Source organism: Triticum urartu, chromosome 7A, assembly GCF_056163025.1.
Source record: "Triticum urartu cultivar PI428250 chromosome 7A, HENAU_Tu73, whole genome shotgun sequence".
NCBI classification, from domain to species: domain Eukaryota; kingdom Viridiplantae; phylum Streptophyta; class Magnoliopsida; order Poales; family Poaceae; genus Triticum; species Triticum urartu.
The window spans coordinates 2,328,688-2,356,347 of NC_141879.1; the positions used below are offsets into that span (position 1 = coordinate 2,328,688).

The 27,660-nt window shown below is 43.3% G+C and overlaps 3 pseudogenes; all 3 read right to left on the bottom strand.

Annotated features, from left to right (window-relative positions):
- Positions 1-11,665: 11,665 nt before the first annotated feature.
- On the bottom strand, positions 11,666-12,848 carry LOC147956677 (uncharacterized; annotated as a pseudogene).
- Positions 12,849-14,123: 1,275 nt separating this feature from the next.
- LOC125519699 (aspartic proteinase nepenthesin-1-like) lies at positions 14,124-15,468 on the bottom strand (annotated as a pseudogene).
- A 625-nt stretch (positions 15,469-16,093) lies between these two features.
- LOC125525350 (uncharacterized) lies at positions 16,094-27,263 on the bottom strand (annotated as a pseudogene).
- Positions 27,264-27,660: the final 397 nt, after the last annotated feature.

The following is a 27,660-nucleotide window of genomic DNA, read 5'->3' on the forward strand; positions in this document are numbered from 1 at the left end:
TGAAAAAAGGTCTTTTGACATTTTTTTTTTCGTTTGCAAGTTTTCACGGACTCATTTGAAAGTTTCAGTTGAATAGGACAAGTAAACAGGAGAAACTAAGAATCACATGATGTGTTTGACTAATGCCGACGATGGTCAATTGTATAGTGCATTCGTCAGGGTTATCACACATCATGTGATTGATCGAGAGTTTCGATTGTCAATTTTTCTATAGAATACAAAAAAAAAACATTTTTCCCATGCAAGCATTCTCACATACACCTTGCAAACAAATGTCCGCCCAGCTCGGCTATATACATCTGAGAAAATTACACGATAGTATCACATTTGGGGCGGTGGTGGTGAATTGGTATCAAGATTGGTAATTTTTACGTGTCGGTACCAAGTTTGAGGCTAGCCGTTACAAAAAAGTCCAAATCGCGTATAAACACATATTGACGGTGTATCCAGGCGGGGCCCGCATGTCAGGTGCCTACATGGCATGTTTTTTTGCAGAAAACCCCCCTGCTTTATACGCAATCACATAGGTGCTCATTATTTTCTGAAAAAAGGTCTTTTGACATTTTTTTTTTCGTTTGCAAGTTTTCACGGACTCATTTGAAAGTTTCAGTTGAATAGGACAAGTAAACAGGAGAAACTAAGAATCACATGATGTGTTTGACTAATGCCGACGATGGTCAATTGTATAGTGCATTCGTCAGGGTTATCACACATCATGTGATTGATCGAGAGTTTCGATTGTCAATTTTTCTATAGAATACAAAAAAAAAACATTTTTCCCATGCAAGCATTCTCACATACACCTTGCAAACAAATGTCCGCCCAGCTCGGCTATATACATCTGAGAAAATTACACGATAGTATCACATTTGGGGCGGTGGTGGTGAATTGGTATCAAGATTGGTAATTTTTACGTGTCGGTACCAAGTTTGAGGCTAGCCGTTACAAAAAAGTCCAAATCGCGTATAAACACATATTGACGGTGTATCCAGGCGGGGCCCGCATGTCAGGTGCCTACATGGCATGTTTTTTTGCAGAAAACCCCCCTGCTTTATACGCAATCACATAGGTGCTCATTATTTTCTGAAAAAAGGTCTTTTGACATTTTTTTTTTCGTTTGCAAGTTTTCACGGACTCATTTGAAAGTTTCAGTTGAATAGGACAAGTAAACAGAAGAAACTAAGAATCACATGATGTGTTTGACTAATGCCGACGATGGTCAATTGTATAGTGCATTCGTCAGGGTTATCACACATCATGTGATTGATCGAGAGTTTCGATTGTCAATTTTTCTATAGAATACAAAAAAAAAACATTTTTCCCATGCAAGCATTCTCACATACACCTTGCAAACAAATGTCCGCCCAGCTCGGCTATATACATCTGAGAAAATTACACGATAGTATCACATTTGGGGCGGTGGTGGTGAATTGGTATCAAGATTGGTAATTTTTACGTGTCGGTACCAAGTTTGAGGCTAGCCGTTACAAAAAAGTCCAAATCGCGTATAAACACATATTGACGGTGTATCCAGGCGGGGCCCGCATGTCAGGTGCCTACATGGCATGTTTTTTTGCAGAAAACCCCCCTGCTTTATACGCAATCACATAGGTGCTCATTATTTTCTGAAAAAAGGTCTTTTGACATTTTTTTTTTCGTTTGCAAGTTTTCACGGACTCATTTGAAAGTTTCAGTTGAATAGGACAAGTAAACAGAAGAAACTAAGAATCACATGATGTGTTTGACTAATGCCGACGATGGTCAATTGTATAGTGCATTCGTCAGGGTTATCACACATCATGTGATTGATCGAGAGTTTCGATTGTCAATTTTTCTATAGAATACAAAAAAAAAACATTTTTCCCATGCAAGCATTCTCACATACACCTTGCAAACAAATGTCCGCCCAGCTCGGCTATATACATCTGAGAAAATTACACGATAGTATCACATTTGGGGCGGTGGTGGTGAATTGGTATCAAGATTGGTAATTTTTACGTGTCGGTACCAAGTTTGAGGCTAGCCGTTACAAAAAAGTCCAAATCGCGTATAAACACATATTGACGGTGTATCCAGGCGGGGCCCGCATGTCAGGTGCCTACATGGCATGTTTTTTTGCAGAAAACCCCCCTGCTTTATACGCAATCACATAGGTGCTCATTATTTTCTGAAAAAAGGTCTTTTGACATTTTTTTTTTCGTTTGCAAGTTTTCACGGACTCATTTGAAAGTTTCAGTTGAATAGGACAAGTAAACAGAAGAAACTAAGAATCACATGATGTGTTTGACTAATGCCGACGATGGTCAATTGTATAGTGCATTCGTCAGGGTTATCACACATCATGTGATTGATCGAGAGTTTCGATTGTCAATTTTTCTATAGAATACAAAAAAAAAACATTTTTCCCATGCAAGCATTCTCACATACACCTTGCAAACAAATGTCCGCCCAGCTCGGCTATATACATCTGAGAAAATTACACGATAGTATCACATTTGGGGCGGTGGTGGTGAATTGGTATCAAGATTGGTAATTTTTACGTGTCGGTACCAAGTTTGAGGCTAGCCGTTACAAAAAAGTCCAAATCGCGTATAAACACATATTGACGGTGTATCCAGGCGGGGCCCGCATGTCAGGTGCCTACATGGCATGTTTTTTTGCAGAAAACCCCCCTGCTTTATACGCAATCACATAGGTGCTCATTATTTTCTGAAAAAAGGTCTTTTGACATTTTTTTTTTCGTTTGCAAGTTTTCACGGACTCATTTGAAAGTTTCAGTTGAATAGGACAAGTAAACAGAAGAAACTAAGAATCACATGATGTGTTTGACTAATGCCGACGATGGTCAATTGTATAGTGCATTCGTCAGGGTTATCACACATCATGTGATTGATCGAGAGTTTCGATTGTCAATTTTTCTATAGAATACAAAAAAAAACATTTTTCCCATGCAAGCATTCTCACATACACCTTGCAAACAAATGTCCGCCCAGCTCGGCTATATACATCTGAGAAAATTACACGATAGTATCACATTTGGGGCGGTGGTGGTGAATTGGTATCAAGATTGGTAATTTTTACGTGTCGGTACCAAGTTTGAGGCTAGCCGTTACAAAAAAGTCCAAATCGCGTATAAACACATATTGACGGTGTATCCAGGCGGGGCCCGCATGTCAGGTGCCTACATGGCATGTTTTTTTGCAGAAAACCCCCCTGCTTTATACGCAATCACATAGGTGCTCATTATTTTCTGAAAAAAGGTCTTTTGACATTTTTTTTTCGTTTGCAAGTTTTCACGGACTCATTTGAAAGTTTCAGTTGAATAGGACAAGTAAACAGAAGAAACTAAGAATCACATGATGTGTTTGACTAATGCCGACGATGGTCAATTGTATAGTGCATTCGTCAGGGTTATCACACATCATGTGATTGATCGAGAGTTTCGATTGTCAATTTTTCTATAGAATACAAAAAAAAACATTTTTCCCATGCAAGCATTCTCACATACACCTTGCAAACAAATGTCCGCCCAGCTCGGCTATATACATCTGAGAAAATTACACGATAGTATCACATTTGGGGCGGTGGTGGCGAATTGGTATCAAGATTGGTAATTTTTACGTGTCGGTACCAAGTTTGAGGCTAGCCGTTACAAAAAAGTCCAAATCGCGTATAAACACATATTGACGGTGTATCCAGGCGGGGCCCGCATGTCAGGTGCCTACATGGCATGTTTTTTTGTAGAAAACCCCCCTGCTTTATACGCAATCACATAGGTGCTCATTATTTTCTGAAAAAAGGTCTTTTGACATTTTTTTTTTCGTTTGCAAGTTTTCACGGACTCATTTGAAAGTTTCAGTTGAATAGGACAAGTAAACAGAAGAAACTAAGAATCACATGATGTGTTTGACTAATGCCGACGATGGTCAATTGTATAGTGCATTCGTCAGGGTTATCACACATCATGTGATTGATCGAGAGTTTCGATTGTCAATTTTTCTATAGAATACAAAAAAAAACATTTTTCCCATGCAAGCATTCTCACATACACCTTGCAAACAAATGTCCGCCCAGCTCGGCTATATACATCTGAGAAAATTACACGATAGTATCACATTTGGGGCGGTGGTGGTGAATTGGTATCAAGATTGGTAATTTTTACGTGTCGGTACCAAGTTTGAGGCTAGCCGTTACAAAAAAGTCCAAATCGCGTATAAACACATATTGACGGTGTATCCAGGCGGGGCCCGCATGTCAGGTGCCTACATGGCATGTTTTTTTGCAGAAAACCCCCCTGCTTTATACGCAATCACATAGGTGCTCATTATTTTCTGAAAAAAGGTCTTTTGACATTTTTTTTTTCGTTTGCAAGTTTTCACGGACTCATTTGAAAGTTTCAGTTGAATAGGACAAGTAAACAGAAGAAACTAAGAATCACATGATGTGTTTGACTAATGCCGACGATGGTCAATTGTATAGTGCATTCGTCAGGGTTATCACACATCATGTGATTGATCGAGAGTTTCGATTGTCAATTTTTCTATAGAATACAAAAAAAAACATTTTTCCCATGCAAGCATTCTCACATACACCTTGCAAACAAATGTCCGCCCAGCTCGGCTATATACATCTGAGAAAATTACACGATAGTATCACATTTGGGGCGGTGGTGGTGAATTGGTATCAAGATTGGTAATTTTTACGTGTCGGTACCAAGTTTGAGGCTAGCCGTTACAAAAAAGTCCAAATCGCGTATAAACACATATTGACGGTGTATCCAGGCGGGGCCCGCATGTCAGGTGCCTACATGGCATGTTTTTTTGCAGAAAACCCCCCTGCTTTATACGCAATCACATAGGTGCTCATTATTTTCTGAAAAAAGGTCTTTTGACATTTTTTTTTTCGTTTGCAAGTTTTCACGGACTCATTTGAAAGTTTCAGTTGAATAGGACAAGTAAACAGAAGAAACTAAGAATCACATGATGTGTTTGACTAATGCCGACGATGGTCAATTGTATAGTGCATTCGTCAGGGTTATCACACATCATGTGATTGATCGAGAGTTTCGATTGTCAATTTTTCTATAGAATACAAAAAAAAACATTTTTCCCATGCAAGCATTCTCACATACACCTTGCAAACAAATGTCCGCCCAGCTCGGCTATATACATCTGAGAAAATTACACGATAGTATCACATTTGGGGCGGTGGTGGTGAATTGGTATCAAGATTGGTAATTTTTACGTGTCGGTACCAAGTTTGAGGCTAGCCGTTACAAAAAAGTCCAAATCGCGTATAAACACATATTGACGGTGTATCCAGGCGGGGCCCGCATGTCAGGTGCCTACATGGCATGTTTTTTTGCAGAAAACCCCCCTGCTTTATACGCAATCACATAGGTGCTCATTATTTTCTGAAAAAAGGTCTTTTGACATTTTTTTTTTCGTTTGCAAGTTTTCACGGACTCATTTGAAAGTTTCAGTTGAATAGGACAAGTAAACAGAAGAAACTAAGAATCACATGATGTGTTTGACTAATGCCGACGATGGTCAATTGTATAGTGCATTCGTCAGGGTTATCACACATCATGTGATTGATCGAGAGTTTCGATTGTCAATTTTTCTATAGAATACAAAAAAAAACATTTTTCCCATGCAAGCATTCTCACATACACCTTGCAAACAAATGTCCGCCCAGCTCGGCTATATACATCTGAGAAAATTACACGATAGTATCACATTTGGGGCGGTGGTGGTGAATTGGTATCAAGATTGGTAATTTTTACGTGTCGGTACCAAGTTTGAGGCTAGCCGTTACAAAAAAGTCCAAATCGCGTATAAACACATATTGACGGTGTATCCAGGCGGGGCCCGCATGTCAGGTGCCTACATGGCATGTTTTTTTGCAGAAAACCCCCCTGCTTTATACGCAATCACATAGGTGCTCATTATTTTCTGAAAAAAGGACTTTTGACATTTTTTTTTTCGTTTGCAAGTTTTCACGGACTCATTTGAAAGTTTCAGTTGAATAGGACAAGTAAACAGAAGAAACTAAGAATCACATGATGTGTTTGACTAATGCCGACGATGGTCAATTGTATAGTGCATTCGTCAGGATTATCACACATCATGTGATTGATCGAGAGTTTCGATTGTCAATTTTTCTATAGAATACAAAAAAAAACATTTTTCCCATGCAAGCATTCTCACATACACCTTGCAAACAAATGTCCGCCCAGCTCGGCTATATACATCTGAGAAAATTACACGATAGTATCACATTTGGGGCGGTGGTGGTGAATTGGTATCAAGATTGGTAATTTTTACGTGTCGGTACCAAGTTTGAGGCTAGCCGTTACAAAAAAGTCCAAATCGCGTATAAACACATATTGACGGTGTATCCAGGCGGGGCCCGCATGTCAGGTGCCTACATGGCATGTTTTTTTGCAGAAAACCCCCCTGCTTTATACGCAATCACATAGGTGCTCATTATTTTCTGAAAAAAGGTCTTTTGACATTTTTTTTTTCGTTTGCAAGTTTTCACGGACTCATTTGAAAGTTTCAGTTGAATAGGACAAGTAAACAGAAGAAACTAAGAATCACATGATGTGTTTGACTAATGCCGACGATGGTCAATTGTATAGTGCATTCGTCAGGGTTATCACACATCATGTGATTGATCGAGAGTTTCGATTGTCAATTTTTCTATAGAATAAAAAAAAAACATTTTTCCCATGCAAGCATTCTCACATACACCTTGCAAACAAATGTCCGCCCAGCTCGGCTATATACATCTGAGAAAATTACACGATAGTATCACATTTGGGGCGGTGGTGGTGAATTGGTATCAAGATTGGTAATTTTTACGTGTCGGTACCAAGTTTGAGGCTAGCCGTTACAAAAAAGTCCAAATCGCGTATAAACACATATTGACGGTGTATCCAGGCGGGGCCCGCATGTCAGGTGCCTACATGGCATGTTTTTTTGCAGAAAACCCCCCTGCTTTATACGCAATCACATAGGTGCTCATTATTTTCTGAAAAAAGGTCTTTTGACATTTTTTTTTTCGTTTGCAAGTTTTCACGGACTCATTTGAAAGTTTCAGTTGAATAGGACAAGTAAACAGAAGAAACTAAGAATCACATGATGTGTTTGACTAATGCCGACGATGGTCAATTGTATAGTGCATTCGTCAGGGTTATCACACATCATGTGATTGATCGAGAGTTTCGATTGTCAATTTTTCTATAGAATAAAAAAAAAACATTTTTCCCATGCAAGCATTCTCACATACACCTTGCAAACAAATGTCCGCCCAGCTCGGCTATATACATCTGAGAAAATTACACGATAGTATCACATTTGGGGCGGTGGTGGTGAATTGGTATCAAGATTGGTAATTTTTACGTGTCGGTACCAAGTTTGAGGCTAGCCGTTACAAAAAAGTCCAAATCGCGTATAAACACATATTGACGGTGTATCCAGGCGGGGCCCGCATGTCAGGTGCCTACATGGCATGTTTTTTTGCAGAAAACCCCCCTGCTTTATACGCAATCACATAGGTGCTCATTATTTTCTGAAAAAAGGTCTTTTGACATTTTTTTTTTCGTTTGCAAGTTTTCACGGACTCATTTGAAAGTTTCAGTTGAATAGGACAAGTAAACAGAAGAAACTAAGAATCACATGATGTGTTTGACTAATGCCGACGATGGTCAATTGTATAGTGCATTCGTCAGGGTTATCACACATCATGTGATTGATCGAGAGTTTCGATTGTCAATTTTTCTATAGAATACAAAAAAAAACATTTTTCCCATGCAAGCATTCTCACATACACCTTGCAAACAAATGTCCGCCCAGCTCGGCTATATACATCTGAGAAAATTACACGATAGTATCACATTTGGGGCGGTGGTGGTGAATTGGTATCAAGATTGGTAATTTTTACGTGTCGGTACCAAGTTTGAGGCTAGCCGTTACAAAAAAGTCCAAATCGCGTATAAACACATATTGACGGTGTATCCAGGCGGGGCCCGCATGTCAGGTGCCTACATGGCATGTTTTTTTGCAGAAAACCCCCCTGCTTTATACGCAATCACATAGGTGCTCATTATTTTCTGAAAAAAGGTCTTTTGACATTTTTTTTTTCGTTTGCAAGTTTTCACGGACTCATTTGAAAGTTTCAGTTGAATAGGACAAGTAAACAGAAGAAACTAAGAATCACATGATGTGTTTGACTAATGCCGACGATGGTCAATTGTATAGTGCATTCGTCAGGGTTATCACACATCATGTGATTGATCGAGAGTTTCGATTGTCAATTTTTCTATAGAATACAAAAAAAAACATTTTTCCCATGCAAGCATTCTCACATACACCTTGCAAACAAATGTCCGCCCAGCTCGGCTATATACATCTGAGAAAATTACACGATAGTATCACATTTGGGGCGGTGGTGGTGAATTGGTATCAATATTGGTAATTTTTACGTGTCGGTACCAAGTTTGAGGCTAGCCGTTACAAAAAAGTCCAAATCGCGTATAAACACATATTGACGGTGTATCCAGGCGGGGCCCGCATGTCAGGTGCCTACATGGCATGTTTTTTTGCAGAAAACCCCCCTGCTTTATACGCAATCACATAGGTGCTCATTATTTTCTGAAAAAAGGTCTTTTGACATTTTTTTTTTCGTTTGCAAGTTTTCACGGACTCATTTGAAAGTTTCAGTTGAATAGGACAAGTAAACAGAAGAAACTAAGAATCACATGATGTGTTTGACTAATGCCGACGATGGTCAATTGTATAGTGCATTCGTCAGGGTTATCACACATCATGTGATTGATCGAGAGTTTCGATTGTCAATTTTTCTATAGAATACAAAAAAAAACATTTTTCCCATGCAAGCATTCTCACATACACCTTGCAAACAAATGTCCGCCCAGCTCGGCTATATACATCTGAGAAAATTACACGATAGTATCACATTTGGGGCGGTGGTGGTGAATTGGTATCAAGATTGGTAATTTTTACGTGTCGGTACCAAGTTTGAGGCTAGCCGTTACAAAAAAGTCCAAATCGCGTATAAACACATATTGACGGTGTATCCAGGCGGGGCCCGCATGTCAGGTGCCTACATGGCATGTTTTTTTGCAGAAAACCCCCCTGCTTTATACGCAATCACATAGGTGCTCATTATTTTCTGAAAAAAGGTCTTTTGACATTTTTTTTTTCGTTTGCAAGTTTTCACGGACTCATTTGAAAGTTTCAGTTGAATAGGACAAGTAAACAGAAGAAACTAAGAATCACATGATGTGTTTGACTAATGCCGACGATGGTCAATTGTATAGTGCATTCGTCAGGGTTATCACACATCATGTGATTGATCGAGAGTTTCGATTGTCAATTTTTCTATAGAATACAAAAAAAAACATTTTTCCCATGCAAGCATTCTCACATACACCTTGCAAACAAATGTCCGCCCAGCTCGGCTATATACATCTGAGAAAATTACACGATAGTATCACATTTGGGGCGGTGGTGGTGAATTGGTATCAAGATTGGTAATTTTTACGTGTCGGTACCAAGTTTGAGGCTAGCCGTTACAAAAAAGTCCAAATCGCGTATAAACACATATTGACGGTGTATCCAGGCGGGGCCCGCATGTCAGGTGCCTACATGGCATGTTTTTTTGCAGAAAACCCCCCTGCTTTATACGCAATCACATAGGTGCTCATTATTTTCTGAAAAAAGGTCTTTTGACATTTTTTTTTTCGTTTGCAAGTTTTCACGGACTCATTTGAAAGTTTCAGTTGAATAGGACAAGTAAACAGAAGAAACTAAGAATCACATGATGTGTTTGACTAATGCCGACGATGGTCAATTGTATAGTGCATTCGTCAGGGTTATCACACATCATGTGATTGATCGAGAGTTTCGATTGTCAATTTTTCTATAGAATACAAAAAAAAACATTTTTCCCATGCAAGCATTCTCACATACACCTTGCAAACAAATGTCCGCCCAGCTCGGCTATATACATCTGAGAAAATTACACGATAGTATCACATTTGGGGCGGTGGTGGTGAATTGGTATCAAGATTGGTAATTTTTACGTGTCGGTACCAAGTTTGAGGCTAGCCGTTACAAAAAAGTCCAAATCGCGTATAAACACATATTGACGGTGTATCCAGGCGGGGCCCGCATGTCAGGTGCCTACATGGCATGTTTTTTTGCAGAAAACCCCCCTGCTTTATACGCAATCACATAGGTGCTCATTATTTTCTGAAAAAAGGTCTTTTGACATTTTTTTTTTCGTTTGCAAGTTTTCACGGACTCATTTGAAAGTTTCAGTTGAATAGGACAAGTAAACAGAAGAAACTAAGAATCACATGATGTGTTTGACTAATGCCGACGATGGTCAATTGTATAGTGCATTCGTCAGGGTTATCACACATCATGTGATTGATCGAGAGTTTCGATTGTCAATTTTTCTATAGAATACAAAAAAAACATTTTTCCCATGCAAGCATTCTCACATACACCTTGCAAACAAATGTCCGCCCAGCTCGGCTATATACATCTGAGGAAATTACACGATAGTATCACATTTGGGGCGGTGGTGGCGAATTGGTATCAAGATTGGGGATGTAGCTAAAGAAAGAAGAATACAAATGGTCGCAGCTTTGACGACGGGGCTAAAGGGTGCGAATGACGTTATTAGTCGTACGGATTGCTCGCTCGGCAGTACCATTTTGCTGGGAGGTGTAAGGACAAGATAGGCGAAAAAGAATGCCATGGGTGGTGCAGAAGGTATTTAGTTTTGAGTTTTCCAATTCTCGGCCATTGTCACATTGGAGTGCGGAAATAGACAAATTAAATTGGGTACGAGCGTATGCGTGAAAAGCTGTGAAGGTGGTGTAAACATCAGATTTTTTGCATAGGGGAAAGCTCCAAAAATAATGTGTATAGTCGTCGACGATGATAAGATAATAACAAAAACCAGAAGGGCTAGGAACTGGGGACGTCCATAAATCACAATGAATTATTTCAAACGGGCGAGTAGTAGAAGTTTGAGAAGCATAAAATGGTAGCCTAACATGTTTGCCTAACTGACACGCATGACAGAGGGGAGGCCCTCCTTTATTGAAAGAAATATGCTTGGAGCTATTTAGACGTGACATGGTGTGGTTGCCGGGGTGTCCAAGTCGACGATGCCAAAGCGAGGTGGAGGCGATGATGGCGCGAGCTTTGGCAAGTGCTTGTTGGTAGAGAGGGTAGAGTGGTCCGGAGCTATTGCATCGAAGAATCACGGTCTTGGATGGAAGGGCCTTCACAGAAAAACCGAAGGGATCAAATTCAATAGAACAATAATTATCAATTGTAAATTGACGAACAGATACGAGATTTTTGATAATGTTGGGAACTACAAGAATATTGTGAAGATAGAGAGGTTTAGAGAGAGATGCAAGTGTTTGGGAGCCAATATGAGTGATGGGAAGAGACGCGCCATTGCCAACAGTTACTGTGTGAGCGGAGGAGGGTGTGAGAGATTGAAGTTTACCCGGATCGGATGCCATATGGGAGGAAGCGCCGGAATCCATGTACCATTCATTTTTGGGGAAGTGCATGTTGTTAAGGGCGGTGACAAGCGCGGGGCCGAGCTGCTGTTACTGCTGCTGGTGGAAGGTGGGAGGAGGTGGCGCCTGGTGGAGATGCGTGTTGGTGTAGCCAGCTGCTGGAACATATGTTGCATATGGTTGAGAAGTGCTTGTAGGACGAGGACCAAGAAGGCGTGGAGCTGGAGCACGCCATGCACGCGTTTGCTGCCATGGTTGAGGCTGGGACAGCGCCGGGTGTTGTACGTGGCCTGCACGAGTTGGCAGCCCTGCCCACGGATTGAACATCCATGGTTCACTGCGTCCACGGCCGCGTCCGCCGCGGCTACGTCCGCGGCCGCCGCCGCCGCCACCGCGGTAGCCTTGGTCGTTGCTGTTGTAGGAGACTGAGCTGCCTCATCCTGCGCCCCCGGAAGGTGCGCGCTCACCACCGGCGCTTGGAAGAATGTTGTTGCCGCTAGCCCAAAGTGCCGTGGCAGTAGCGTTCTTGGCGTCCGCCTTCTTCTGTGCCTCTTCAAGAACTAGTGCTGATCTGGTCTGCAAGAAGGACGGGAACGGCGACTAAAACGGAAGAAAAGTGCGCAAGTGTGCATACTGCTCGCTGAGGCCGCGTAACAGGGTGAGGACGAGGGTCTCGTCGGAGATGGTCTCTGGTCGGAGACGGTTTGCCCGACGTCGGCAAGGGCATCAGAAAGATTCTTCAGCTTGGCGCAATACTCAGAGATCGTCATGTCGCCTTGGGGAGTGTTGCGGAATTCAGCATCAAGAGCAAAAGGGCATGACTCTTCTTGTTGTCGTGGAACAGTTTGGCGATGGCGTCCCTTATCTGTCGAGCGGAGGATCCTGGAGCCATGATGATGCCGAACAGCTCAATAGAGATTGAGCCGTAGATCCAGGAGAGCACGGCGTAGTCATCGCGCCCCCAATCGGAGGTGGGCGAAGTGTCAGAGAGGGTGGCGGCAGCGTCACCGATGACGTGGTTGGAGAGGCCATAGCGACTGAGGGTGACGAGAAACAGCTCACGCCACTTGACGTAGTTGGAGTCTTAATGATCGAGAGTGCTGGGGACATAGGTCTTGATGGAGGCGGCGTAGGAGGAGGGTGCAGGAGAGGGGATGAGGACAGTTTTGCCCTTCTCCTCGTCAAGGCGCTTGAGTTCTTCCTCGCGAGCCTGCAGGAGGGACTCGCGGTTCTTGAGCTCCTTTTCGAGCTTTTTCAGATCATCGGCGTTCATGCTGATCGGGATGGTGGGGGCTGAGGGAAGCTGTGGAGGTGAGGATGATTAGGTGTTGGGATCGAGTTCTTGGCAGGAAAGGACCAATCGGCCTGATACCATGTAAGTTGGGAAAGAACGGGCTGCTGATTGCATGCCTCGTCCATCTCATATTCACGTATATATAGAGTACATGATTACAATCAGGTTACAATAAACAGTTTCCATGTACAGTAGATACCATGCCATCTATATGAGGCTTGGCGTGAACGCCAAGATGAGCAGCACCAGATGTGCCTGATGCGGAAGAATCTGAACGGCCAGATACGGCGGCCCGGTCATGCTCTAACACTCCCCATAGTTGGTACGGGAGGAATGGGTAAGACCAACCTTGCTCAACTTATGCACAATGACTAAAGAGTGGTGTGTCGTTTTGAGTTGGTCCTATGGGTCTGTGTATCTAACAAGTTTGTTATGAAAGAAATAATCCAATCTATAATACAAGTGTGCACGGTTGAGAAGTATAAGTTGACTAAAATGGATGCATTGCAGAGCAAACGTAGTGAAGTATTGGGCAATAAAAGGTAGCACCTAGTGCTGGGTGATGTTTGGAATGAAGATACACAAAAGTGGGATGATATGAGATCATTGTTGTGCTCACATTTTGGCTCAAGTTGCTTCTATCATGGGCACACTTCATCCACGTCATATATCACTTGTAAATGAAGATCAGTCATGGCTGGTTTTCGCTTTATCTTCATCCACATCATATATCACTTACAAATATATGCAACAACTTGTAGATCGAGTGCATATATGCCAATCAAACTGCTTACATCGTACTCCAACAGTTATGTATGTATACACCACCATACATACATAGTATGTAGCAGATGTGTTACTTATTTAGAGGAAAGTAGGCACGTAGGAGTGTAGAACACGTGTGGAGTCTACAGAAGAACATATGGGTGGAGTCCTTCTGCTCTAAGACTGGGTTTTGTGTCTACCTGAAATTGGGCGATTCTGTAGTATGTTTGGACTATTGTTTTGGCTGATGTGCAAATTGTAAAAGATGTTTAAAAGTCTTTTCTCTCTCCGGTAGTGGGTGATTTGGCATCCTATAGATATGGTTATATGTCTAGGATGTAGGTTGCTTATCAGTTGATGAGGTGATGCATCAGGTCTGATGAAAAAAAGTGGTGTGATGGTTGTATCTAGACTTCTATTTTCTTAATGAAAATGGGGGCCATGTGGCCCTTTTATCAGAAAAAAAACACGTGTGGAGTCGTGACTTGATCACATGTTGTGACACTGCGCGGGCACGATGAGCAGCTTGTTTCCCGCCAAATCATAGACGATGTGCATGTTCTGTTGCTGGAAGTTGCCGATGATGGTCGGGAGGTCGTCGCCGGCCGAATCTATGACCACGCACAGCTGGTCGTCCAAGTTGGGGTGCTTGGCCATGTAGTTCTCCCGTGGCAGTTCCCAGTCCGCGCCACCCTCCAGGTGCAAGATCAGCTTGGGCACCGCCACCTTGCTCGCGTCCAGCACCGAGTCCGTCTGGAAGCACTGCAGCTCGCCAGGGCCGCCGTCGTCGTCGTAGGGGATATGGGGCAGCGCCACCTGCGACACGAACGCCTCACGGAGGATCCGGAAGACGGCCCGTGGGAAGGAGGTGATAGCCGTGCCTGAGTCGATGATCGTCCCGCCGGAGCCGTCCGTCTTGAGCGTGAACGCCGACTCCGGGACCGGCAGGCGCACCTTGCCGACGGTGATGCCTTTGAGAGAGAGGTAGTAGTAGACATCGGAGTCGGGAACCCGTACGAAGGGAGTGGACAGAACAGGCCCCGTGGCGTGCGCTGTGAGGTCGTCGTCCGGGGCGCCCAGGAACACGGGGCTGCTCCTCGACTCGAATATGCTGGTGAAGCAGTAGGAGAAGCTGCCAACACGGAGCTGCCCAGGCAGCGACAATGGCCCGCGGGCGAAGCCGGCGATGCCGGACTCGTTGGACGAGAAATTGCCGGTGGTGTACTGGCCACATCCAAAGGCGAGGTCCGGCACCACCTTGCCCTGCTGGAAGGTGAAGGAGTCTTTGGCGAGCTGGCTCATTGACACAGACTTGTCGCCGTAGACGAGTCGGTAGGCACAGCCGCCGAGGAAGCACGCGCGGCCGCTCCGCTGAAGGCCTTGGCAGAGTTGGTTGGAGCAGGCGACGCCGTGGACGGTGTCGGAGGCGGAGGTGTTGAACTTGGGGAAACGCTGGTCGAAGCACTTGAAGCAGGGCGTGCACTGTGTCCAGATGACGTTGCTGCCGGTGTCCACCTCCAGCGCCACGTGCTGCGGCCGCGGAGTGCCGATGCCGAGGTGGATAAGGTACTCGGTGGAGCCTATGACGCCGGAGCTGCTGACCGCGGGCACGGTCACCGCGCCGCCAGGACCGGATGGGCAGAGCTTGGCGGCCCGTGCCCTCGACCGGGCGACCATCCGCCCGAGCAGCTCACCTTGGGTGGCGGCCACTGTCGACGTGGGTGAGATGGGCATGCAGCTGCAGGGTAGCCGATCGCGAGGTGGCCGGCCAAGCCAACAGGGCTAGTAGCGTTAGGACTAGGAGGAGAACGTAGTGCTCCATAATGCTCACCACTAGGAGGACGTGTATTGCTTTGTTGTTAGGGAGCCACCGTGGGTTTACATACACTTCTATCTATCTATCTATCTACACTTCTATCTATCTATCTATATATATAGCCATCCATGCATGCATGCGTACAGGGGCGGAGCCAGAACTTTTGTGAAGCCCGGGCAAACTTAAGCCTGAATGTCTAACATGCAAATAAAAAATTTCGTACCGGGTAGATAATATATACTATGCATCAAACTTGCAAAGCACAAATCCACATTAATATTGAAGTGAAAATACGAACATAACAGTCAGACAAATGTAATATTTAAGCGAACTAATATATCAATATTCCATTTCAGAGAACAAATGAAGTTGTGACTTGAGAACAAAAGACATGGAATCAAACCGAAGCATAGAGCCAATCAGCCAAACTAGCCATCTTGCCAACAAAAGTGTAGCCGTCTAAATCACCATGACACCATCAATATATCCTCACCATGACACCATCAATATATCCTAGAAGACACTACAGGATAAGAAAATGGATTTGTTATTCACAAAAATTCAATGTTGTGATTTGTTTATTTATTCAAAACAGAGAGCTTGTAACAATAGAAAAGGTTAGATGGAACGTACCAATAGTGTGCTAAAGAAAATCACGAGGCAAATGTCTTTTCCGAGACTTCATTGTTGTAAATGTTCGAATAATATCTTTATCATCAACTGACTTGAATAACTCCCGCTCGGTGTAACATATCATCAAGTCGTTGAACCATTCGTTGTTGATCTTGCTACGCAATTTATTCTTGATAATCTTCATTGCTGAAAATGCTCTCTCAACAGATGCAGTTGACACCGGCAATATCAAAGCCAACTCAATAAGTTTGTATACCAATGGAAATACCAGATTTTTCTTAGTTTCAACCATCTTCACGGCCAAACTTTGAACATCATTACAAGTAGAAAAAGAAGCATGCCTTTTCACTTGACTTATATAAGTGTGGAGCTGCTCTCTTATTGTTTCACAATCATCATTAGAGAAGTCTTCATGATAAATTTCAGCAAGACGAGCAAGTTTATCAACATTGAACTTGGAGAAAGAGTCCTTGGGGTCAAGACATGAGAAGCAATCAAGCACACAATTTGCTTCTTCACTAAAGCGGTGATCCATCTCCACACAAATTTTGTCAATAGCAACATAAAAAATCTCTGCACGGTAATGGTGAAGATTAGTAACAGTTCTCCCTTCTCTCCTTGAACGACCACGAACTGGTATTACTTCATCCATATTTGGTAGTAGAATACTATTAGCACCACAAAATTCTTGGACATCACCAAATAAATTATCCCGACCACTCTCTCTGAACGTTGCCAACCGAGCCTTGACATCATTAACTAATTCCATGGCAAGAACAATATTGAGATCTTTTCTTTGCAAAACTTTTGAAAGCTCATTTGTGACGCCAAATAACTTCAACATAAGCTTCAGAATGAAAACAAATTTAAAGCTCTCCATTTTTTCTATCAAACCTGCTGCTTGAGATGGTCCACGTCCATATTCATCAACTGTACTAAGCACCTTTAACACGGAGGACCACATTTGATCCAAACGCAGTAAGGTAGTATGATGTGAACCCCATCTAGTATCCCCCGGTCTAGAAAGAGTAGATGATTGGTGCAAGCCCCTTCCAGTAGATATCTCACCACTCTCAAGTCTATCCAGAATATCTTGGTGTTGTGCCTCGGTCAATGCATCCCTTCTCTTGCAAGATGTTGTTGTTGTAGTCACAATCAAGGAGATGTACTCAAAGAAATCATGAATAGATGAGCAACTACTAGCAACAGACACGACGACCAATTGCAGACGGTGAGCATAGCAATGAACATAGAAAGCATAGGGGTTTTCATCTATGATCTTTTTCTGTAAATATCCTTGGAATTGATAACTTATAATGATCAAGAATGCCATAAAGAGCATCCTTTAGTGACTTGGACGTCGTATCTTTGACATGATGCTGTTGGGGAACGTAGCAGAAATTCAAAATTTTCCTACGTGTCACCAAGATCTATCTATGGAGAGACCAGCAACGAGGGGAAGGAGAGTGCATCTACATACCCTTGTAGATCGCTAAGCGGAAGCGTTCAAGTGAACGGGGTTGATGGAGTCGTACTCGTCGTGATCCAAATCACTGATGACCAAGTGCCGAACGCACGGCACCTCCGCGTTCAACACACGTGCAGCCCGGTGACGTCTCCCACGCCTTGATCCAGCAAGGAGAGAGGGAGAGGTTGAGGAAGACTCCATCCAGCAGCAGCACAACGGCGTGGTGGTGATGGAGGAGCGTGGCAATCCTGCAGGGCTTCGCCAAGCACCACAGAAGAGGAGGGAGAGAGAGATGCAGGGCTGCACCAACGAGAGATCGAATCGCGTGTGTTCTGGGCAGCCCAATGCCTCAATATATATAGGGAAGGGGAGGGGCTGCGCCCCCTCTAGGGTTCCCACCCCTAGGGGGGCGGCAGCCCTAGATGGCCAAGGGGTGGCGGCCAAGAGGGGATGGGAGAGGGAGGCGCACCAATATGGGCCCTAAGGCCCATATCCCATTAGGGTTTGCCCCCTCTCCATCTCTTAGGCGCATGGGCCTTAGTGGGGCTGGTGCCCTTGGCCCATGTAGGCCAAGGAACACTCCCCACAGCCCATGTGGCCCCCCGGGGCAGGTGGCCCCACTTGGTGGACCCCCGGGACCCTCCCGGTGGTCCCGGTACGTTACCGATAAACCCCGAAACTCTTCCGGTGACCAAAACAGGACTTCCCATATATAAATCTTTACCTCCGGACCATTCCAGAGCTCCTCGTGACGTCCGGGATCTCATCCGGGACTCCGAACAACATTTGGTAACCACATACAAACTTCCTTTATAACCCTAGCGTCATCGAACCTTAAGTGTGTAGACCCTACGGGTTCGGGAGACATGCAGACATGACCGAGACGTTCTCCGGTCAATAACCAACAGCGGGATCTGGATACCCATGTTGGCTCCCACATGTTCCACGATGATCTCATCGGATGAACCACGATGTCAAGGACTTAATCAATCCCGTATTCAATTCCCTTTGTCTATCGGTACGATACTTGCCCGAGATTCGATCGTTGGTATCCCGATACCTTGTTCAATCTCGTTACCGGCAAGTCTCTTTACTCGTTCCGTAACACATCATCCCGTGATCAACTCCTTGATCACATTGTGCACATTATGATGATGTCCTACCGAGTGGGCCCAGAGATACCTCTCCGTTTACACGGAGTGACAAATCCCAGTCTCGATTCGTGCCAACCCAACAGACACTTTTGGAGATACCTGTAGTGCACCTTTATAGTCACCCAGTTACGTTGTGACGTTTGGTACACCCAAAGCACTCCTACGGTATCCGGGAGTTGCACAATCTCATGGTCTAAGGAAATGATACTTGACATTAGAAAAGCTTTAGCATACGAACTACATGATCTTGTGCTAGGCTTAGGATTGGGTCTTGTCCATCACATCATTCTCCTAATGATGTGATCCCGTTATTAACGACATCCAATGTCCATGGTCAGGAAACCGTAACCATCTATTGATCAACGAGCTAGTCAACTAGAGGCTTACTAGGGACATGGTGTTGTCTATGTATCCACACATGTATCTGAGTTTCCTATCAATACAATTATAGCATGGATAATAAAAGATTATCATGAACAAGGAAATATAATAATAACTTATTTATTATTGCCTCTAGGGCATATTTCCAACAGTCTCCCACTTGCACTAGAGTCAAAAATCTAGTTCACATCGATATGTGATTAACACTCAAGGTCACATCCCCATGTGACTAACACCCAAAGAGTTTACTAGAGTCAATAATCTAGTTCACATTTACCATGTGATTAACACTCGATGAGTTCTGGGTTTGATCATGTTTTGCTTGTGAGAGAGGTTTTAGTCAACGGGTCTGAATCTTTCAGATCCGTATGTACTTCACAAATTTCTTATGTCATTTTGTAGATGCAACTACTACGCTACATTTGGAGCTATTCCAAATAACTGTTCTACTATACGAATCCAGTTTACTACTCAGAATAATCTGGATTAGTGTCAAAGTTTGCATCGGCGTAACCCTTTACGACGAACTCTTTTACCACCTCCATAATCGAGAAAATTCCTTAGTCTACTAGTTACTAAGGATAACTTTGACCGCTGTCCTGTGATACATTCTTGGATCACTCTTGTACCCCTTGACTGACTCATGGCAAGGCACACTTCAGGTGCGGTACACAGCATAGCATACTGTAGAGAGCCTATGATAAAAGCATAGGGGACGACCTTCGTCCTTCCTCTTTCTTCTGCCGTGGTCGAGCTTTAACTCTTTAACTTCATACCATACAACTCAGGCAAGAACTCCTTCTTCGACTGATCCATCTTGAACACCTTCAAGATCATGTCAAGGTACGTGCTCATTTGAAAGTACTATTAAGCGTTTTGATCTATCCTTATAGATCTTGATGCTCAATGTTCAAGTAGCTTAATCCAGGCTTTCCATTGAAAAACACTTTCCAAATAACCCTATATGCTTTACAGAAATTCTACATCATTTCTGATCCATAATATGTCAACAACATATACTCATCAGAAATTCTATAGTGCTCCCACTCACCTCTTTGGAAATACAAGTTTCCCATAAACTTTGTGTACACCCAAAATCTTTGATCATCATCAAAGCATACATTCCAACTCCGAGATGCTTACTCCAGTCCTTAGAAGGATTGCTGGAGCTTTGCATACTTATTAGCATCTTTCAGGATTGACAAAACCTTCCGGTTGTATCACATACAACCTTTCCTCAAGAAAATCGTCGAGGAAACAATGTTTTGACATCCCATCTGCAAGATTTCATAAATAATGCAGTGACTGCTAATATAATTCCAACAGACTCTTAGCATCGCTACGAGTGAGAAAATCTCACCGTAGTCAACTCCTTGAACTTGTCAGAAAACATGTTAACGACAAGTCGAGCTTTCTTAATGGTGACATTTACCATCATTGTCCGTCTTCCTTTTAAAATCCATCTACACTCAACAGCCTTACGACCATCAAGTAGTTCTTCCAAAGTCTACACTTTGTTTTCATACATGGATCCTCTCTCGGATTATATGGTCTCAAGCCATTTATCGGAATCCAGGCCCACCATCGCTTCTCCATAGCTCGTAGGTTCATTGTTGTCTAGCAACATGACTTCCAAGACAGGATTACGTACCACTCTGAAGTAGTACGCATCCTTGTCATCCCACGAGGTTTGGGAGTGACTTGATCCGAAGTTTCATGATCACTATCATAAGCTTCCACTTCAATTGGTGTAGGTGCCACAGGAACAACTTCCTGTGCCCTGCCACACACTAGTTGAAGAGACGGTTTAATAACCTCATCAAGTCTCCACCATCCTCCCACTCAATTCTTTCGAGAGAAACTTTTCCTCGAGAAAGGACCCGATTCTAGAAACAATCCCTTATTGCTTTCGAATCTGAGACAGGAGGTATACCCAAATGTTTTGGGTTGTCCTATGAAGATGCATTTATCCGCTTTGGGTTCGAGCTTATCGGCCTGAAACTTTTCCACATAAGCGTCGCAGCCCGAAACTTTTAAGAAATGACAGCTTAGGTTTCTCTAAACCATAGTTCATACGGTGTCATTACGTGGTGCCCTATTTAAAGTGAATGTGGTTGTCTCTAATGCTTAACCCATAAACTATTGTGGTAATTCGATAAGAGACATCATGGTATGCACCATATCCAATAGGGTGCAGTTATGATGTTCGAACACACCATCACACTATGGTGTTCCAGGCTGTATTAGTTGTGAAACAATTTCCACAATGTCTTAATTCTGTGCCAAACTCGTAATTCAGATATTCATCTCTATGATCATATCATAGATCTTTTATCCTCTTGTCACGACGATCTTTCAACTTCACACTGAAATTACTTGAACCTTTCAATAATTCAGACTAGTGATTCATCAAGTAAATGTACTCAACATCTACTCAAATCATCTGTGAAGAAAGAACATAACGATATCCACTACATGCCTCAGCACTCATTGGACTGCACACATCAAAATGTATTACTTCCAACAATTTGCTTTCTAGTTCCATTTTACTGAAACCGAGGCTTTCAGTCATCTTACCCATGTGGTATGATTTGCATGCCTCAAGTGATTCAAAATCAAGTGAGTCCAAACGGTCCATTTGCATGGAGTTTCTTCATGCATACACACCAATAGACATGGTTCTCATGTCTCAAACTTTTTCAAAAATGAGTGAGTCCAAAGATCCATCAACATGGAGCTTCTTCATGCGTTTTATACCGATATGACTTACGTGGCTGTGCCACAAGTAGGTGGTACTATCATTACTATCTTTTGGCATGAACATGTGTATCACTACGATCGAGATTCAATAAACCATTCATTTTAGGTGTAAGACCATTGAAGGTATTATTCAAATAAACAAAGTAACCATTATTCTCCTTAAATGAATAACCGTATTGCGATAGACATAATCCAATCATGTCTATGCTCAACGCAAACACCAATCTCGATGGTAGAGGGAGCGTGTGATGCTTGATCATATCAACATTGGAAACACTTCCAACACATATCGTCAGCTCACCTTTAGCTAGTCTCCGTTTATTCTGTAGCCTTTTGTTTCGAGTTACTAACACTTAGCAACCTGAACCGGTATCTAATACCCTGGTGCTACTAGGAGTACTAGTAAAGTACACATCAACACAATGTATATCCAATATACTTCTATCGACCTTGCCAGCCTTCTCATCTACCAAGTATCTAGGGTAATTCTGCTCCAGTGGCTGTTCCCCTTATTACAGAAGCACTTAGTCTCGGGTTTGGGTTTAACCTTGGGTTTCTTCACTAGAGCAGCAGCTGAATTGCCGTTTCATGAAGTATCCCTTCTTGCCCTTGCCCTTCTTGAAACTAGTGGTTTCACCAACCATCAACAATTGATGCTCCTTCTTGATTTCTACTTTTGTGGTGTCAAACATTGCGAATATCTCAAGGATCATCATATATGTCCCTGATATATTATATTTCATCACGAAGCTCAAGCAGCTTGGTGGTAATGACTTTGGAGAACCATCACTATTTCATCTGGAAGATCAACTCCCACTCGATTCAAGTGATTGTTGTACTCAGACAATCTGAGCACAAGCTCAACAATTGAGCTTTTCTCCCTTAGTTTGCAGGCTAAGAAAATCGTCGGAGGTCTTATACCTCTTGACATGGGCACGAGCCTGAAATTCCAATTTCAGCCCTCGAAACATCTCATATGTTTCGTGACGTATCAAAACGTCTTCGGTGCCTCAACTCTAAACCGTTTAACTGAACTATCACGTAGTTATCAAAACGTGTATGTCAGATGTTTGCAACATCCACAGACAACGTTCGAGGTTCAGCACACTGAGCGGTGCATTAAGGACATAAGCCTTCTAAGAAGCAATGAGGACAATCCTCAGTTTACGGACCTAGTCCGCATAATTGCTACTATCAACTTTCAACTAAATTTTCTCTAGGAACATATCTAAACAGTAGAACTGAAGCGCGAGCTACGACATAATCTGCGAAGATCTTTTGACTATGTTCAGGATAATTAAGTTCATCTTATGAACTCCCACTCAGATAGACATCCCTCTAGTCATCTAAGTGATTACATGATCCGAGTCAACTAGGCTGTGTCCGATCATCACGTGAGACGGACTAGCCAACGTCGGTGAACATCTTCATGTTGATCGTATCTACCATACGACTCATGCTCGACCTTTCGGTCTTCTGTGTTCCGAGGCCATGCCTGTACATGCTAGGCTCGTCAAGTCAACCTAAGTGTTTGCATGTGTTCCGAGGCCATGTCTGTACATGCTAGGCTCGTCAACACCCGTTGTATGTGAACGTAAGGATCGATCACACCCGATCATCACGGCGTGCTTAGAAACGACGAACTGTAGCAATGGTGCACAGTTAGGGGAGAACACTTCTTGAAATTTTAATGAGGGATCATCTTATTTACTACCGTCGTTCTAAGTAAACAAGATGTATAAACATGATAAACATCACATGCAATCAAATAATAGTGACATAATATGGCCAATATCATATAGCTCCTTTGATCTCCATCTTGGGGCTCCATGATCATCTTGTCACCGGCATGACACCATGATCTCCATCATCATGATCTCCATCATTGTGTCTCCATGAAGTTGTCACGTCATCTATTACTTCTACTACTACAGCTAACGGTTAGCAATAAAGTAAAGTAATTACATGACGTTTATGTTGACACGTAGGTCATGAATAAATTAAGACAACTCCTATGGCTCCTGCCGGTTGTCATACTCATCGACATGCAAGTCGTGATTTCTATTAGAAGAACATGATCAATCTCATACATCACATATATCATTCATCACATCCTTTTGGCCATATCACATCACATAGCATACCCTGCAAAAACAAGTTAGACGTCCTCTAATTGTTGTTTGCATGTTTTTACGTGGCTGCTATGGGTTTCTAGCAAGAACGTTTCTTACCTACGCAAAGACCACAACGTGATATGCCAATTGCTATTTACCCTTCATAAGGACCCTTTTCATCGAATCCGATCCGACTAAAGTAGGAGAGACAGACACCCGCTAGCCACCTTATGCAACTAGTGCATGTCAGTCGGTGGAACCTGTCTCACGTAAGAGTACGTGTAAGGTCGGTCCGGGCCGCTTCATCCCACGATGCCACCGAATCAAGATAAGACTAGTAACGGCAAGCATATTGAACAAAATCAACGCCCACAACTACTTTGTGTTCTACTCGTGCATAGAATCTACGCAATAGACCTAGCTCATGATGCCACTGTTGCGGAACGTAGCAGAAATTCAAAATTTTCCTACGTGTCACCAAGATCTATCTATGGAGAGACCAGCAACGAGGGGAAGGAGAGTGCATCTACATACCCTTGTAGATCGCTAAGCGGAAGCATTCAAGTGAACGGGGTTGATGGAGTCGTACTCGTCGTGATCCAAATCACCGATGACCAAGTGCCGAACGCACGGCACCTCCGCGTTCAACACACGTGCAGCCCGGTGACGTCTCCCACGCCTTGATCCAGCAAGGAGAGAGGGAGAGGTTGAGGAAGACTCCATCCAGCAGCAGCACAACGGCGTGGTGGTGATGGAGGAGCGTGGCAATCCTGCAGGGCTTCGCCAAGCACCACAGAAGAGGAAGGAGAGAGAGATGCAGGGCTGCACCAACGAGAGATCGAATCGCGTGTGTTCTGGGCAGCCCAATGCCTCAATATATATAGGGAAGGGGAGGGGCGGCGCCCCCTCTAGGGTTCCCACCCCTAGGGGGGGCGGCAGCCCTAGATGGCCAAGGGGTGGCGGCCAAGAGGGGATGGGAGAGGGAGGCGCACCAATATGGGCCCTAAGGCCCATATCCCATTAGGGTTTGCCCCCTCTCCATCTCTTAGGCGCATGGGCCTTAGTGGGGCTGGTGCCCTTGGCCCATGTAGGCCAAGGAACACTCCCCACAGCCCAAGTGGCCCCCCGGGGCAGGTGGCCCCACTTGGTGGACCCCCGGGACCCTCCCGGTGGTCCCGGTATGTTACCGATAAACCCCGAAACTCTTCCGGTGACCAAAACAGGACTTCCCATATATAAATCTTTACCTCCGGACCATTCCAGAGCTCCTCGTGACGTCCGGGATCTCATCCGGGACTCCGAACAACATTCGGTAACCACATACAAACTTCCTTCATAACCCTAGCGTCATCGAACCTTAAGTGTGTAGACCCTACGGGTTCGGGAGACATGCAGACATGACCGAGACGTTCTCCGGTCAATAACCAACAGCGGGATCTGGATACCCATGTTGGCTCCCACATGTTCCACGATGATCTCATCGGATGAACCACGATGTCAAGGACTTAATCAATCCCGTATTCAATTCCCTTTGTCTATCGGTACGATACTTGCCCGAGATTCGATCGTCGGTATCCCGATACCTTGTTCAATCTCGTTACCGGCAAGTCTCTTTACTCGTTCCGTAACACATCATCCCGTGATCAACTCCTTAATCACATTGTGCACATTATGATGATGTCCTACCGAGTGGGCCTAGAGATACCTCTCCGTTTACACGGAGTGACAAATCCCAGTCTCGATTCGTGCCAACCCAACAGACACTTTTGGAGATACCCGTAGTGCACATTTATAGTCACCCAGTTACGTTGTGACGTTTGGTACACCCAAAGCACTCCTACGGTATCCGGGAGTTGCACAATCTTATGGTCTAAGGAAATGATACTTGACATTAGAAAAGCTTTAGCATACGAACTACATGATCTTGTGCTAGGCTTAGGATTGGGTCTTGTCCATCACATCATTCTCCTAATGATGTGATCCCGTTATCAACGACATCCAATGTCCATGGTCAGGAAACCGTAACCATCTATTGATCAACGAGCTAGTCAACTAGAGGCTTACTAGGGACATGGTGTTGTCTATGTATCCACACATGTATCTGAGTTTCCTATCAATACAATTATAGCATGGATAATAAACGATTATCATGAACAAGGAAATATAATAATAACTTATTTAGTATTGCCTCTAGGGCATATTTCCAACAGATGCAAAGCAAGGAATCTTTCCACAACCCTCCCTTTGTCATTCAAAAACCTATAGGAAAACACAATAATGTCAGTTGGTTGCATAGAGAATAAATGACAAACAAACAACAAAATAAAAGTGAAACTACTAACCTCAACATCACAACCATTTGCTCTTTCACAGATATATCACGTGATTCATCAATAAACACCGAGAATTGTTTGTCACCAAGCTCTGCCATGATCTTCTTTCTAACTTCATGTGCACAACACATTGCAAGCTCCTTTTGAATGTCACCAGATGTCATTGTGCAATTTCTGCCACCACGGTTAAAAGCATCTCTGACTTGTTCATTCTTAGTTTTTTCCAAATCTATCATCTCTCTAAAGTTTCCCTTGTTTAGAGAAGTAGCTGATTCATCATGTCCACGGAATGCCAAGCCTTGTGCAATGAGATATCTTGAACAACTTACAGAACAAGTTAACGAATCTTATACATTTCTTCTGATTCCTTGCTTGATCTAGCAAAGTTACTTGCCACACTTTGTCTTTGATTATTATAATCATCATAATGCTTGACGCAAGAGTCGTGCTTACTACCATGACCACCAATATGATCTTTGAAGCCTTTAGATGCATGCTTCCAATCTGTAAATCCTTCTTTGGTGAAGACTTCATAACCAAAGTGCTCAGCCCTTCCGGGTTGCTTAAAGAGAAAACAATAAAAACAATAAGCTGCATTCTTCCACTCACTGTATTCTATCCAGTCGTACCTTTTATACCAAGATTTGGAAAATGCTCTTGAGGAACGCGAACTTCCAAATTCAGTATGATGGTATTTATTCAAATCTGGTTGCATTGGACCCTTCAATATATATGCTCTCCTCACTTGGTCTTGAATATCAGGAGGATACTCACAAATTTGTTTCCTCTTTCCCGGATCGCGCTCAATCGCATTTGGATTAAATTCATTGGCAACGTTAGGCGCTGGTGGCTCTACTTCTATTTCAGGCTGCGCATCATTCACATTTTCAGTCCTTTGCTCTACTTCTACTTCAGGTTGCACATCATTCATATTTTCAGTCCTTGCTCTCTTAACCAAAAACCTCCTCATCTCTGAAATTTAGTGAGTAAAAAATCTGAAGTTAGTTTTTACACAAATAAGAATATGGGTTAATCACAAGTTCATAGTACAGTAGTACAGTACAATAACAAAGCTACTTGCATCAACTATATGTATCAGATTATCAAGTATTTCTTGATGTTGCCAAAGTGAAATCGGTGAAATATTTCTTAAAATTACTAGAAGAAAGAGTCTGCAACCTGCATACTAGTTTGTCAGTCTAATGAACTTACAGTTTCTGTAGTTTCCAGCAGCTAACAAATAGATTTTCTCTTTGGACTTTGGTCATAATCGTCCCCAATCAAAAGTTCCTAAATAAGCCCTAAGTACATCAATATCTCAACCCAAATCAGTTATTAAGTATGCGATCTTACCGGAAGTCGAAGGA